Below are 14,592 nucleotides of genomic sequence, written 5' to 3' on the forward strand. Positions count from 1 at the left end.
GTGTAACCAGGTGGGTTCTCCTCTGAAAAGTTTCCCAGCAATACGAACATATGAAAGGCGTTCTCTTTCCTTGCACGTCTAGATTCCCTAGAACAGCATTTCTCAACCTTGGCGACTTTATGATGTGTGGACTTCAATTCCCAGAATTCTCCAGCCAGCATGGAAACCCACAGCGAGCGTGGAAAGGGAAGGTGGCCTCCCTCCCCAGACTCCCCCCTGCCCCCACTTCCTTCACTCTGCGCAGAAGGCTGCAGGTGAAGCCTCTGGGCACAGCGGGGTTCCAGCGTCACCCCCTTTGCGGCTTCTCCCCCTCTGCAGTCTTGGCCCATGGGCATCGGCTTTGCTTCCCAGTCCTCCAGCCACTGCCTGACCAGTCCTTATTTGGGGAGGTTGGCGTGCTGCCTTGGGTGATGGGAGTTATAGTCCAGCACTCAGGAGGGGCGTCTGGTTGGAGAACGGTGGTCTGGCAGTGGTTCACAGAATCCTAGACTTGGAAGAGACCTTAGAGGTCATTTAGTCCAACCCCCTGCTCAGTGCAGGATCTGCTACAGCATCTCTGACAGATGATCATCCAGCTGTTTGAAGACCTCTAGGGAGGGAGGGAGAACCAGTTTGGTGCAGAGGTGAAGGCATCAGGCTAGAAACCAGGAGACCGTGAGTTCTGGTCCTGCCTTAGGCATGAAGCCAGCTGGGTAACCTTGGGCCAGTCCCTCCCTCTCAGCCCTAGGAAGGAGGAGGCCAGGGCAAACCACTTCTGAAAAACCTTGCCAATAAAACTGCAGGGACTGGTCCAGATGGTCTCCGGGAGTTGAAGGCACCAAAAAAGAAAAGAACTGACCACATCATGTGGCAGCCTGTGTAATGATTGCCTATCTCAACAGAGTCAGACTCACAAGCAGGTACTTAATGATATCTGATTTATTGTAAGAATAGTATGCAAATACAGAGAAAGCTGAGAATGAGTAAAAGCACGCCAAATACGAACTAAAAACCCTCGGCTCAAAACGTAATCCCTCCCCTCGCCCGGCCGTAGCAAACTCCCCCCCCCCCCCCAGGTGCTGGTAACCGTTTCTTCTGATCCTGGGAAAGGAACCTTGAACACACACGATAACCCAAACACGTTCCAAACCAGCAGCCAACAGATAACGACTCCCCGAGATGGAATCCTCCTCCCTTCCCAGATCAAACACGTATCAGGTAAATGACATGCGAAACGTTACGATGTACCAGGACCATTGGAACGGTGAACATGACAGCCTGTTCCACTGGCTGATGGCTTGTACAGTCAGGAAGGTCCTCCAGGGGCCCCACCTCAATCCTGATTTGTTTTCTATCTGAAGCAGATTGATTTCATTTTGCTAGAGGCCAGCTGCAGCCCCAGTAGGTCTCTTGCTGAGCCGTGCCTCGTCGTCGGAGTTGGGCAGCGCCCAGATCAAATAAATTAAGTTAAATTAAATTTTCAGGGTGGACCCTCCACTCATTGCCACTGTGCAGATATACAATTACACTGTGAAATATGACACCTCTAAAGCTGTAAGGTCAACTTTTTTCCTTGAGTATAATAATCCTAAGAATTATAACGATGATTGTAATAATGTTAGTAACATAATTAACACACTAGTGCTGTTAACTTGACTATGCTACTACTAACATCAGTAATTATTACAGTATGGCTTTAATAATAAATGCAATTAATATCACTACAATAGCACAATAATGTCAGTAATAATTATGGCTGTAATAATGAAAGCTATTAATATGATCACAATAGCAATAATAATAACAATAACAATAATAATGATGTCTATAATAATACTGTTAATATTGTCACTATAGTAATAATAATGTTAGCAATAATGATGCCTATATTACAGGAGGAGAGCTGTGTTCGTCTATGATGATAAAAAATCAGGAGGAGTCTTGAGGCATCTTTTCTGATTAACAAATTGTGTTGTTGTTGTTATTTTATCCCACCTTTTTTCATATATAACTTGAGACAGTGAACATACCTAATACTCCTGCCTCCTATGTCCCCCACCACAACAACCCTGCAAGGTGGGTTGGGTTGAGAGTGACTGGCCCAAAGTCCCCCAGCTGACTTTCATGCCAAAGGGATGCCTAGAACTCACAGTCTCCTGGTTTCTAGGCCAGCTCCTTAACCACCACACCAAACCGGCTCTCAATGAATTAATTGATGATGATGATGATGATGCAATATAATTATTTTATTTATCAAAAGGCTGAATTAAGGGGAGACTATTTGCAGAGGACTAGCACCATTATGGAGAAACAAATGCCTGTAGATGTCTCCTTTGCTCTGTAGTGGGCAGAGGGAATGGCCTTGAAGGACAGGAGAAAGAGCTGCTACCAAAGCAATGGGTAGATAAGAGGGTCCTGAGCCCAGGCCAAGAAAGTAATGTGAGTAAACGTCTCAGACAAGCTCCTCCCAAGTTGACACACAGATAAAGGGAGGAAGGTGGAAGCACATTCAGACCTGCAAGGTTCTGTCCCTGTAGCTGTTAAAATAACGGCAGTCCTGACCTACATGGCAGGGTTTCTTAGTCTGGTCCACTTGGTAGGGGTGATGCCCTCACATCCCAGAAATGGAGCGCTACTAATGGTTTCTGTGTTTTTCAGTGGCAAAAGGGTGGATAAGAGTGAGTCTTGAACTATTGCCTTCCCCACGTCAGTCCTGGGTAGTGTGGGGGTGGGGCCAAGCTGGGACCCCCCAGCCCTCTTTTCTGGAGGCCCAGAATCTGCTTTAATTGAGCCCAGATCTGAACCTTGACCCTTCCACTAGGCAGCTGCCTTTTGTCTTTCCTTCTGACACACCACAAAAAGAGAAAGGTCCCTCTGCACTAGAGACAGCAGCTTCCTTCAAAATTTTGTCAGTACAGACCATGTTTCCCCAGCAACACCTTTGAACCTAAGGGGTGAGGGCAGTGCCCAATTTCTTACAAAGCCAAGGATCAAACCAGGAATCCAGGATTTTATTGTAAAGTGCCCAGAGTCACCTTTTTGGGAGAGATGGGCTGTGATAGAAATTTGAAGAATGAATGAATGAATGAATGAATCCTCTGATCTACAGTCTAACACTCTCCAAACTGAACTACAGTACTTTGGCTATCCAGGAGCACATAGAAAAGGGACAAGTTTGGATGCCAGCTCTCTTTCAATGGGGGAAAGGAGAGTGTTCTTGGCTCAGGGACTTTTGCTGAGTCAGGAAGAAAAAGCATTATGATTGCAGCTATTGTTGGGCCTGGCGAGCATTTCGTCTGGCACAGAACACATCCATGTTACTCAGAAAGATGGTAGCATCTTGTCCTGCACAGAATCTCAAGCTAGCCAGTGATGGATTGATTAATACAAGCACTGTGGACAAAGTGGGGTGTGGCAGAAGGTGGCTGTGTCAGGACCCTGGAGAGCTCCCACTGCCGGCTGGGTTAAGCTTGATGTCTGTTTAAGGGCGAGGTGATTCTTTAGTTACTTCTTGCTGTCTTTAAAGAGCCCATGATCCTTCCCCTGATTTGGCTGCAAGGTTGCAAAGAGAAATGCAAGCTTCTGCATCTGGTAGGAAAAATGTACAGCATGTAAAAGGATCTGGGTGTTCTTGTCTACTACAAGTTAAACGTGAGCCAATAAATAAATAATAAACAAACAAACATGAGCCAGCAGGATATTTTGTATTTTATTTGTATTCTGAAACTTTGATGAAGTTTGATTAAAAAGAAAATGAGCCGTCAGTGTGAGGCAGCTGCGAAGAAGACAAATGCTGTCTTGGGGTGTACTAACAGGAGCAGAGTCCAGATCATTGGCAGTAGTTCTCCCACTCTGTTCTGACCTGGTCAGACTTCATTTAATGTCCCGTTCTGGGCACCACCGTTCAAACAGGACTTTGACAAATTGGAGCAAGTTCGGAAGTGGGTTACCAAGATGGCGAGGGGTCTGAAAAACCAAGTTGTATGAAGAATGGTCAGAAGAAATAGGTATGTTCTTCAGCTGAAGAGACAGCTGAGGATAGATGATAGTAAAGGTAAAGGTTTCCCTTGACATTAAGTCCAGTCGTGTCCGACTCTAGGGGGCAGCGCTCATCTCCGTTTCAAAGCCGAAGAGCCGGCGTTTGTCCATAGACACTTCCGTGGTCATGTGGCCGGCATGACTACAGGGAACGCCGTTACCTGCCCGCTGAAGCGGTGCCTATTAATTGACTCACATTTACATGTTTTTGAACTGCTAGGTTGGCAGGAGCTGGGACTAGCAACGGGAGCTCACCCCATCATGCGGATTCGAACCGCCGACCTTCCAATCGGCAAGCCCAGCAGCTCAGCAGTTTAACCCACAGCAGCCTTCAAATATCTGAAGGGCTGTCATAGAGAAGAGGGAGTGGACTTTTCTGCTACTGCCCCAGTGGATAGGATCAGAATTGGGAGTTAATACTAGAAAAAAAAAGAGCCTTGTGTGGCACAGAGTGGCAGGCAGCAGTATTGCAACTGAAAACCTCCCCACAACCCAAGTTTGATCCCAGCGGAAGCTGGATTCTCTCTTGGGTAGCCGGCTCAGGTCGACTCAGCCTTCCATCCTTCTGAGGTTGGTAAAATGAGCACCCGGCTTGCTGGGGAAGGTGATGACTGGGGAAGGCCATGGCAAACCACCCCACTCTACAGTCTGCCAAGAAAACGTCACGAAGGCGGTGTCTCCCCAAAGGGTCAGACGTGACTCGGTGCTTGCACAGGGGACCTTTCACTGTTCACACACTAGAAGGAAGCAGGTTCAATCTGGATTGGTCATCTATCAGTAGATCCTACACTAAGCAGGAGATTGAACTAAATGACTAAAGGTATCTCCTCACTCTATGATTCTATGGAAAGCCCTAGAGAAGGCTCCTCCTTTGAATCTCATTATTTACTACACTGATTTCTATCCCGTTACCTCACTGAGTTCTGGGTGCTTACAATAGTAAAACAGTACTGTGACAATAAAAATAGGACTGAAAACAAATATTATGTCCATCTTCACAAAAATGAAAACCTGCAGAAAGCAGCAACCTCAGTCCCCAAAGGTCCAATTAATATATATCTTCATTGCCTTTCTAAAAGCTAGACGATCCCGTATTATTGATTCATCCATAAAGGTGCTGAGTTGGAGCTATCGGATAATAGGTAGCTGTGCGTGATGGTCCTGTCAGAAGAACTGTCTTCAGATGTAGAAAAGCTCCAGGAGGAATCATCCCAAGAACCGGACACCATCCTTTTAGGATCCAGCATTAATGCTGAGTCAGCATCCAGCCTCACCCTCTCCGGACTGACCAAGAACCCCCTCCTCCTGGCCCTCTAGATCATCACCATCCGAAAATAAAGACTTGAGAGCTATGCCAAGGACCAGCTGATCCTGGCAGGACTACTTAGGAGCTGAAGGGAGCCAGACTTGGCCATGGGCTTAGGCCGAGTCAGAGGCTGCTGTGAATTAGGGATCATGGCCAACTGAGCTTCCTAGAACAAGGCTGACCCATGAGGCCTGGTTTCACTCCCTCCCGGGCTTTTGACTTGACTTCTCTTCTGACTGGAGATGTCTTCTGCCCCTTCTGGCACCCTTCTTCCAGTGAATTGCATATGCCAAATTTAGACTGAATTTACAACCTCCATCTCTGGTTCTTCACTTGAAAAGTGAGTCTGGCTGCATGTGATGCAGAATGGTGTGTGTCTGTGTGTCTGTGTGGTGTAAAGGTACAGCCCAGCCCTCTCCTGCTGTCACAAAGCCAGAAGTGAAATCTTTCTGCTCTGCAAGCGTCATTATTATGCCTGTTAGCTGGCCCTGCAGGAGCAGAAACAGACTGACAAATCACATCAACCTATTCCCTTCCCCTCAACCCTCTGTTTCCAGTCAAGCAGAGTGGCGCAGCGGGAGCGTGCTGGGCCCATAACCCAGAGGTCGATGGATCGAAACCATCCTCTGCTAGGCCGAGGCAGACCTTTTGCTTTGTTCTGGTCACCATGCAAAAGGGAAAAATTCTGCAGCTGCTGCTGCTGCTGCTGTTGCTGCTGGAAGTTTTTTTTTTTTTTTTGTAGAAACGTGCAAGATGCAGCTCCTTCTCACACAGTGGCCAGAAGCCTTGAAGCAGTCACTTTTTCCTGTTCCTGAGCTGCTCTCAAGTGCTCCGTGTTCTGAGTGAACCTGTCAGAGGCGCCCTTTGGATCTGGAGTTTTCATCAGAAGAACAAAATGTGCGTCCTGAGATTGCATGATAAGTCCCATCCCCTACAGACCTACGCACAGTGTTGTGCTGTGGGTACGAAAGGGACAGAGTTTGCATCGCAAGGTGTGTTTTATTATTTGCTCTGCCCTGGGGTGGAGGCCCACGGAGGCTGGGGATCTGATGGCCTTCTCGCTGAGGGCTTTTCGCTGCACACAGAGAAGGATCTCTGCAACTGGACCCTACATGGCATGGGTCCAGGTTACCTATGGGTCCGTCTCACCCCCGCTACATCAGCCTGTCCCACCCTATTGTGCAGAGAGGGCATGTTGTGGACCCTGTCTGTAAGAGAACTCCACCTGGCGGGGTCCAGGAGGCGGGCCTTCTCTGCAGTAGTTCCCGCCCTTTGGAACACCCTTCCCCCAGAAGTGAGGTAGGCCCCCTCCCTCCTGGACTTCAGAAAACAGCTGAAGACCTGGTTCTGCTACCAGGCTTGGGGTGGGGAGAGGAAGAGCCATTCCTGGGGCTGGTTGGTTCCCTAGTTCTGCCGGGACCGGTTTTCTTCCCTTATGGTTTGAATTAAATCCGCTGTGGCTTGGACTTTACTGCATTTTACACTGACTGATTATTGGTAGTATTTATGATTTTATTGAAATTTTAACTTGTTCTTATTGTGAACCACCCAGGGTCCCCCATGTGGGGGAGATAGGCAGTGATAAAAATCTGATAAATAAAATAAAAATAAAGAAACTCTGCCCTTGCATGTACAACTTTGTGCTCTTGCGGCCTAACATTTCTTGCAATCTTCCCAGTGACGTATGAGCTTCCCGATCTTGCAACCAGGTTCAAATCACCACCAACATGTTCTTTCCTTTAGCTTTTTCATGCCCAAAAGTCAAGCTATCACGTGGCCGAAGCTGCCTGGTGAAGCAAAAGGCCCAACTGGTTGGAATTTGAACAGATACATGGAGAGTAATGGGATAGCAGCCCATTGCCTTCTCCATACAGTGAAGGGCAGGGCACTGGGAGAGCCTGAACCAGGAGCCTTTTGGCTAACAGCCAGATGTGCTAACTTATTGCACCACAGAAGCAGGTACTGCTTCCTCTCAATGTCCCTTGGTTGGAGGATTCATGGCTCATCCCTGCTAGGTAACATGAGGTCCCAGGAGGCATACCTGTCCAGGGGAATTCCCATCCAACAGAGTGGTCTAGCACAAGGATGCTGGACCCATAACTCAGAGGCTGGCAGGTTAAAAAGCATCTGCTACTAAGCAGCGCATGTCATGAATTTTTACTCTGGACAGGACTCAAGAGAATGGAGGTCTCTTCCCACTGCTCTTCAAGATGCAAGCCATTACTACTTCCCCAGCCTTTGACTGTAGGGAGAGGCAGGGCTGTATTTCTGTTCTTGGAAAAGCAAAAATAGGCTAGTTTTTTCCTGGTTCTCCTCAAAGGACAGCCCCTCTTGAGAGTGGCTTATTGGTTTTCCTTCAGATTGTAGAAGGTTAGACTAGGCGATCCTTCTGGTCCCTTCCTCCTTCATAATTCTGATTCTCCAACCTGTATCAAAATCAGCACCAGGCTACAAAACTGCAAAGGTGGAGTTGTTTTCTGTGTGTCTTTTTCCGTTCTGTGTACATGCAGAGGCAGCCAGGAACTACTTCTGAAGCATCTGCACAAGCCCAGGAGAAGGAAAAAAAAATAAAATACAACAGCCTTGCAATTCCAAAAAGAAGTGTGCTGCTCACAGCGTTTTGTGTTCTGATGCACAGATTTCAGATCTGCACAGTCATGATAGAATCATCAACAGCCTGTGAGGATGCTTGAACGGATCTTGTTGCCATATCAAAAAGAGCTTTTGCTGGTGTGTTCTGTGGCTGGCATAACTTTTATGAAAACAACATCTTGGAAGCAGAATTAATGACTGATCCTGCAGACATTAATGCTGGGTGCAGTCGGAAAAAGCAAGTAAATATGCTCAGCTGTTGATTTTGATTGAGCATATACTTCATCGGGTTACTGAAGAAGATTGGAAAACCTCCATGAGTATCCAGCTAACATACCACTGGCAGTTACTCTTTTAAAGATTCCAACTTTAAATTTTTTTATTTGCTAATTCAAGTCTCTTTACCTCTGCATATTCCACAGGTAGGCTGTTAAAATGTCCTTATGAATTTGGAAAAGTTGATGTTCAGGTTTTGTTTTTTTTACTTTGACACATTTTTGATGCATTACTGCCATGATGTGTATTTTGGCCTGGAATACTTTGCCAACGCTGGTTATTGCATTTGCATGAACCTGCAAATGGTCTGCTGTTCACGACCAGGTCCCTCACCAAAAGAGAAACCCCTCTTGGGGGTGGGTTTCTGGGCTGCTGAGCTGGGCAGAGGAAAGCCAAATGCTCAGCGAACATTAGTGAACTTTGTGCTGATACTTAGAAAGTTGCAGGATGCAGGTTTAAGATGGGCTATAAACATTTTAGAGGAAGGCCAAGGTAGCTCAGCTGGGAGAGCATTAGGCTGAAGATCTAAAGGTCCCTGGTTCGATCCTGGGCTTTGGCAAAGCTTGTGAGGTGTGCACATTTTTAGACCCGCTCCTTAAAGAGGGGGTTGCACATGTAGGGGGTTCTGCCAGAACCCTGCCAGACTGCACTCCTGCTCTTCCAGGACAAGTCGGTGGTCAGTTTGTCCAGGCAGGGCAGGCATGAGCTCTGAGAGTGATCGGCACAGATTGAAAGAAGCTGAGTGAGGGTTTTGGATTTTATGCATCAGCACTGGTGCCTATAAGAGCAGGGTGCCATGGATCATCGATAAGCTGGGGTCCTCCGCAGGTGGAGGAAAGACAGGTGGCTGGTAGAGCTCCTAACCCTGTGATTCTAACTCTGAAAATTAATTGTTATAAATCAGTTAATCCCAGGTGGTACTTGAATTTTTTTTCCCTTACAGACTCTTTTTGTGGAACTTCAACACCTCAAATTTTATAGAGTTGGAACAGATGGTTAAGGACCCACTTCTGTTATATGCTAAAAGTAGTTTTAGCCTCCCTGTGGAGCTGATTTCTTGGTCTGATCTACCTAGTGGAGCTTACAGATATGTTTACAAATATGTTTTTATGTTCCAGAGAAATCTCTTCCATTTCAATATGTTTCAGGAAATTAGTAATTTTGCTGTTCAGTTACCAAAGCCTCTGGTTAATAAAACAGAGTATAAACATCATAAAACTATTGATTAGTAGATTTTGTTTTGGTAAATAGATGTCCATCATTAATCTGGATTCCAGAAATAAACATCTGTCGTTTCTGTTGTTTCAAATGAAAGGCCAATCCTTTCCCAGTTTTCTCTCTGGATTCCCAATATTTCTACTCAATACATTTCAAAGAGGATTTAATTCATTCTGAACGTAAAATCCCCAATTTGCGTGCAATGTCTGGAAACCCCACAGATTAATCATACCAAGCATTTACAGCAGAAATTTAAATTGGGGACTTTATATATTTGTAAACTCCACTAGGTAGACCAGACCAAGAAATCAGCTCCACAGAAAGGCTAAAACTACTTTCATTGAGATTAGCTCTAAGAATAGAATCTTGCAAGTCTGCTTGTGCCGTACTTTCCCCACTTCTTATACTCCTGTGAATTAGGGAGGTGTCTGTGTGAGCCACTTCTGAATATTGTCTGTCTGTTGCAGACTTAAAATAAGCTTCACCTCCTTTGCTCTGGCAATGGATCTTGCATATCTCCATCAAGGGCGTCTTCATTACTTTCTACATATTGACAGTAAGAGTGATCTCAGGGACATTGTGATCTGTAAAATTGGGGAAACCCTGGACCAGATGGATTTTCAATTTTCAAGTACAGAACTCTGACCTACTGGCACCTACGTATGTTGTTGGAAGTCTATAATGAATCATTTCATCTGTTTCCTTCATTGTCTTCCTGCAAGGTGTGCAAATTATCAACCAATATATCTGCTTAACGTGGACACTGAAATAATAATAGCGACGCTAGTCAGGAGGCTACATAGCATACCACCACTGTAATGCAGCCATCTCAGTCTTGATTTATAAAAAAATAGACACGTATCTGATGACATTCACCTGGTGATGGGTATTATGGATATAGCTGAAGATAAATCAGAATCAGCCATTCTAGTTTTGCTGGATGCTGAAAACGCCTTCAATATGGTCCAGATTGAATTTATGAAGTGCTTTTTAAGATGTGGGTTTCTATTATGTTTTGTTCACCGGATTTCAATTTGGAATCTTCATTCTGTGGCTAGAGTTATCACCAATGGGTTTGTTTCTCAACTCATGGCAGTCAATAAGGATATCCCTTAATTTTTAATTAAGTTCTTGATCCATTGGCTTCTTCTATTGTCAGCCCCAAGATATTAAACTTGTGGTAGCATTCGACAACGCATATAAACACATCAAAGCTGATATTGTGGTTATTCTTGACAATAGCACAATGTCATTACCAAAGTTTATTGGTTATACACCAATTTAGTTTATATTCTGGTTACACTATTACTTGGAATGTCTAGTTTATTGCCTTTGGAATCTACTATATCTAATTCAACTGAAATATTATTTCAGGTCTACTGGATCCCTCAGAGTGTTTAAAAAGGGGTAACCATTACCTTTCCTCTGCTGACGAGAGAAGAAATTTGAAAGTTCTCTAACTCTCATGAGCTGGTCTTTGATCTCCCCCCAAACCTCTGGGGAATGCTGCATCTTGCACATTACAATATATCGAAAGGGCCTGCAGCACTTTACGTTCAAGAGCAACAAAGCCTTCTGAGCAGACGTCACCCACGTCGGCAGTGCCTTGAACCCAACACATAATTTCCCCAGGATCGTGCTGCAGCTGTGGAGAAACCACCATGCAATCCTCCAAAGATGCAGCTGCTTTAAGGAGCTGCAGAAGGATGCTACCTGGTTTCCCTCCTGCTCTAAATCTGTTTTTTTCCAAAACGCTGAACAGCCCCACTATATTGGCCACAATAGAGAATATCTGTTGCTCAGGGTTGGAGTGTTCGGTGTTCTCTGAGCTTGGTGGTTGGCTTGCAGACGTTGCATTATCCAGCTAAGCAATATCATTAGGTCCCTGATATACTGGTATGTTTTTGTCACTTTGCTTTCTAATGCTTCCATGTGGACATCGTGTTGTAAGGCTTGAAATCTGGGAGGGCGAGACATTAAGAAAACTAATCTGAAAAAGCTCAGAGGCATTTTAGCAGCTCTGGGAGAATGTTGGCCTAGAACCCTGTTTTCCCTGACACGCTGGTTGTCTTCGCGCAGGGATTATTTTAATGGAAGGGTGGATCACGCAAGCTCCTATTTTGGCAACAGAGCTTAGCTGCGTATTTTCCGCCTCTGTCAAAATGTGTAAGAATGAAAGCCCTTTTAAAAGACCTTTTTTGGTTCATCCTAGAAAGACCTTTTTTGGTTCATCCTAAAGTGCCATTTCACATTTCATGGTTCTCTCTCCAAAAGGAAGATTGATCACCACCATTTCCAATAAAGTAATGGTAGAAATAATAGTGAGGGGCAATTTGGTGTAATGGTGAAGGCACCAGGCTAGAAACCAGGAGACCCTGAGTTCTAGTCCTACCTTAGGCATGAAGCCACTGGGTGACCTTGGGCCTGTCCTCCTCACTCAGCCCCAGGAAGGAAGAGGCCTGGGCAACCACTTCTGAAATACGTTGCCAAGAAAATGTTGCTAGAGTCAACACTGACTCTAAGGCATAACAATGGTGCAGAGACTGATTTTCAAACGTGTCCAAAACCAAAACTAAACATTTAGACCAGAGTACTTTTACTTTTAAATTTTATGTACGTAACTATTGTTTGGTACAGGAGTGAAGGTGGTAGACTACAAACCAGGAGACGGAGAAGCCAGCTGGGTGACCTTGGGTCAGTCCCTCTCTCAGCCCAACCTGCCTCACAGGATTGTTGTGGTGGGGAAAACAGGAGGCAGGAGCATTAGTTATGCCACCTTATGTAAAATAAAGGCAGGATATAGATCTAATATAGTAATAATGGAAGAGCCCTCTTTTTGCAGCCCAAAAGACAACTCCTTCCATGTCTTTTTTTTTTTTTTTTTAAAATAGGGCTTCAATCCACCCCAAGGCGATTAAGTCAGCTGCTTCCTGAATTCTTCCCCCAGCTTTCTATTAGGCTTAAGGAAGTCCTCAACTTACGACCATTCATTTAGTGACCATTCAAATTATGATGTTGAAAAAAGTGACTTACGACTGGTCCTTGCACTTACCATGGTCACAGCATCTTCATGGTCATGTGACCTTCCCAGCTGGTTTCCAACAAGCAAAGTCAGTCAGGAAGCCGGCAGGGGAGATGGCAAGTTGCGGTCACACGAAGTCTCCCTTAACAACTGCGGTGATTCGCTTAACCGCAGCAAAAAAGGTCATAAAATCAAGAGAAGTCATGTGATGCCTCACTTAACAGCCACACTGCTTAACAACGAATTTCCCGGTCCCTATTGAGGTCGTAAGTCGAGGACTACCTGATGAAATTTCCACTGTCACCAAAGCAAGCTTTCCGAAAGGTGAAGCCCCAGGCCACCCCATGGAGCCGAGTTTGCCAAGAAATCACCATCTCCCCATTACGTCTGTCATAAATAAATCCAGTTTTGTTAGTCAACAGGGCAGAGCCAACACTACAGCAGGCACTGGACAGATGCCAAGGGCCTCTCCTGGCATGTCAGGGTTCATCTCAACCACCCCTGATGTAATGAAATAAACAGAATCCACACACTAAAAAAAAAATTTTTTTAAAGAGAAAATCAACAAGAAACACATATGGATAAATTAAAGATATTTTAATGCATTTACAACTACAGCATCACAAACATTCACGGGATGAAAGCAGTGCTCGCCCCTGTGTGTGAATAAAGCAGACATGCATACAGGTTGAGCAGCTACAGACGGGCGCGAACGGCGAAGTTAGACTGAGGAGGAGAAAGCCACAGGAGGCTGGAGAAAAGGCGGTGAAGTCACAATCATCTCAAAAGGAAGCACTGGCTAATTCGGACTTGAAGGGAGGGCAGAGGCCCAGACTCAGCCGCTTAATCAGGACAAGTGGCGGGTCTTTGTTGGATGTTCTTTTTTCATGGAAGAAAGGCCATTTGCTTCTAGCTAGACACACACTAAACCAGTGTTTCTCAACCTTGGCAACTTGAAGATGTGTGGACTTCAACTCCCAGAATTCCCCAGCCAGCCATGGCTGGCTGGGGAATTCTGGGAGTTGAAGTCCACACATCTTCAAGTTGCCAAGGTTGAGAAACACCACGCTAAACAGTTTCAGTTCTGGGATGTAGTTGGGCTTGACACTAGCATTCTTCATGGACCTCTTCAGCAGCATCAGATTATAATGCCCGTCATTGGAGGAGGCCAGCCTGACCAGGGATGGTGGGAGCTCCTGCCCAACCATCTTGAGGGCACCAGGTTGGCAAGCATCTTGTGGAACTTTCCAGGCACTGAGCTTCTCCTGGACTGGCAAGACCTGAGTTTGAATCTCTCCTGACTCAGGAACCAGGACCCCGAATCAGATGGGACGGAAGTCAAAGCTATGTGCGATCTCCATTTTCCTCTTAAGAGGAACGTGTGACCATTGGCGAAAGAGTATCCTATGATTACAAGGGCGCAGCATGCCTACCGTATTTATTATTATTAATTTTAATTTATTATAGCCGCCCAACTTGGTATTTCGTGAGTACCGAACAAAAACAGAGGAGTACGTAGAAGGTTCTTGCTTAGGAATGTTTTGAGCACAAAAGTGCCAGCTTAGACTAAAATATACCCCGTTTGGTTGAGGTTCAAATCATGCTGAAGAAGGGTTTCTCAAATGCAGTTAGGGCTGAACTTGGGCTCACTGGCCAGTGCTGGTTGCACATAATTTTGGGTCAAAACAATAAAAACGGCAAAGGAGGATACCTCGCTCCCCACCCGGTTTTTACTGGAAATGTTATCAAGTTATCTACCTAACAATGTCCACTCTCCTTCATGTTCAGCTCAGCTCCTGATGACTTCATGGACAGGCCCACGTAGTTTTCTGAGATGAGTACAGAAGTGGTCTGATGTTTTTGGGTTACTCTCCCAGTCTTACAGCCTGGGATCTCCTGGAAGTCTCCCGTCCAAGACTATTCAGACCTTAGTTTTTCTAAGACCAACCAAGGTTGGCTACGTGCTGCCTTCTACCGGTCAATCTCAACACTGCCGCATGTCACACCCTTTCCCTTCCCAACCCTCTCTTTGACCAGAAGGGTGTAACCCCATAAACCCTTGAATGTGCCTCCAATCCTAGCTTGCTACCAGGGTTATTGTAAGACGAATTAAGATTCCCCCTTCTTGCTTTCCTTTAACCATTAAGTTGTCCTGAGCTAC

General features: G+C 45.6%; 2 non-coding genes across 2 annotated transcripts; both read left to right on the plus strand.

Moving 5' to 3' along the window:
- The first annotated feature begins 5,883 nt into the window (after positions 1 to 5,883).
- On the plus strand, positions 5,884 to 5,955 carry TRNAM-CAU (transfer RNA methionine (anticodon CAU)). Its single transcript has one exon. It is a non-coding gene; the product is annotated as a tRNA-Met (tRNA).
- A 2,722-nt stretch (positions 5,956 to 8,677) lies between these two features.
- Positions 8,678 to 8,750, plus strand: TRNAF-GAA (transfer RNA phenylalanine (anticodon GAA)). Its single transcript has one exon. It is a non-coding gene; the product is annotated as a tRNA-Phe (tRNA).
- The last annotated feature ends 5,842 nt before the right edge of the window (positions 8,751 to 14,592 follow it).

Source organism: Candoia aspera, chromosome 2 (genome assembly GCF_035149785.1).
Source record: "Candoia aspera isolate rCanAsp1 chromosome 2, rCanAsp1.hap2, whole genome shotgun sequence".
NCBI lineage: Eukaryota > Metazoa > Chordata > Lepidosauria > Squamata > Boidae > Candoia > Candoia aspera.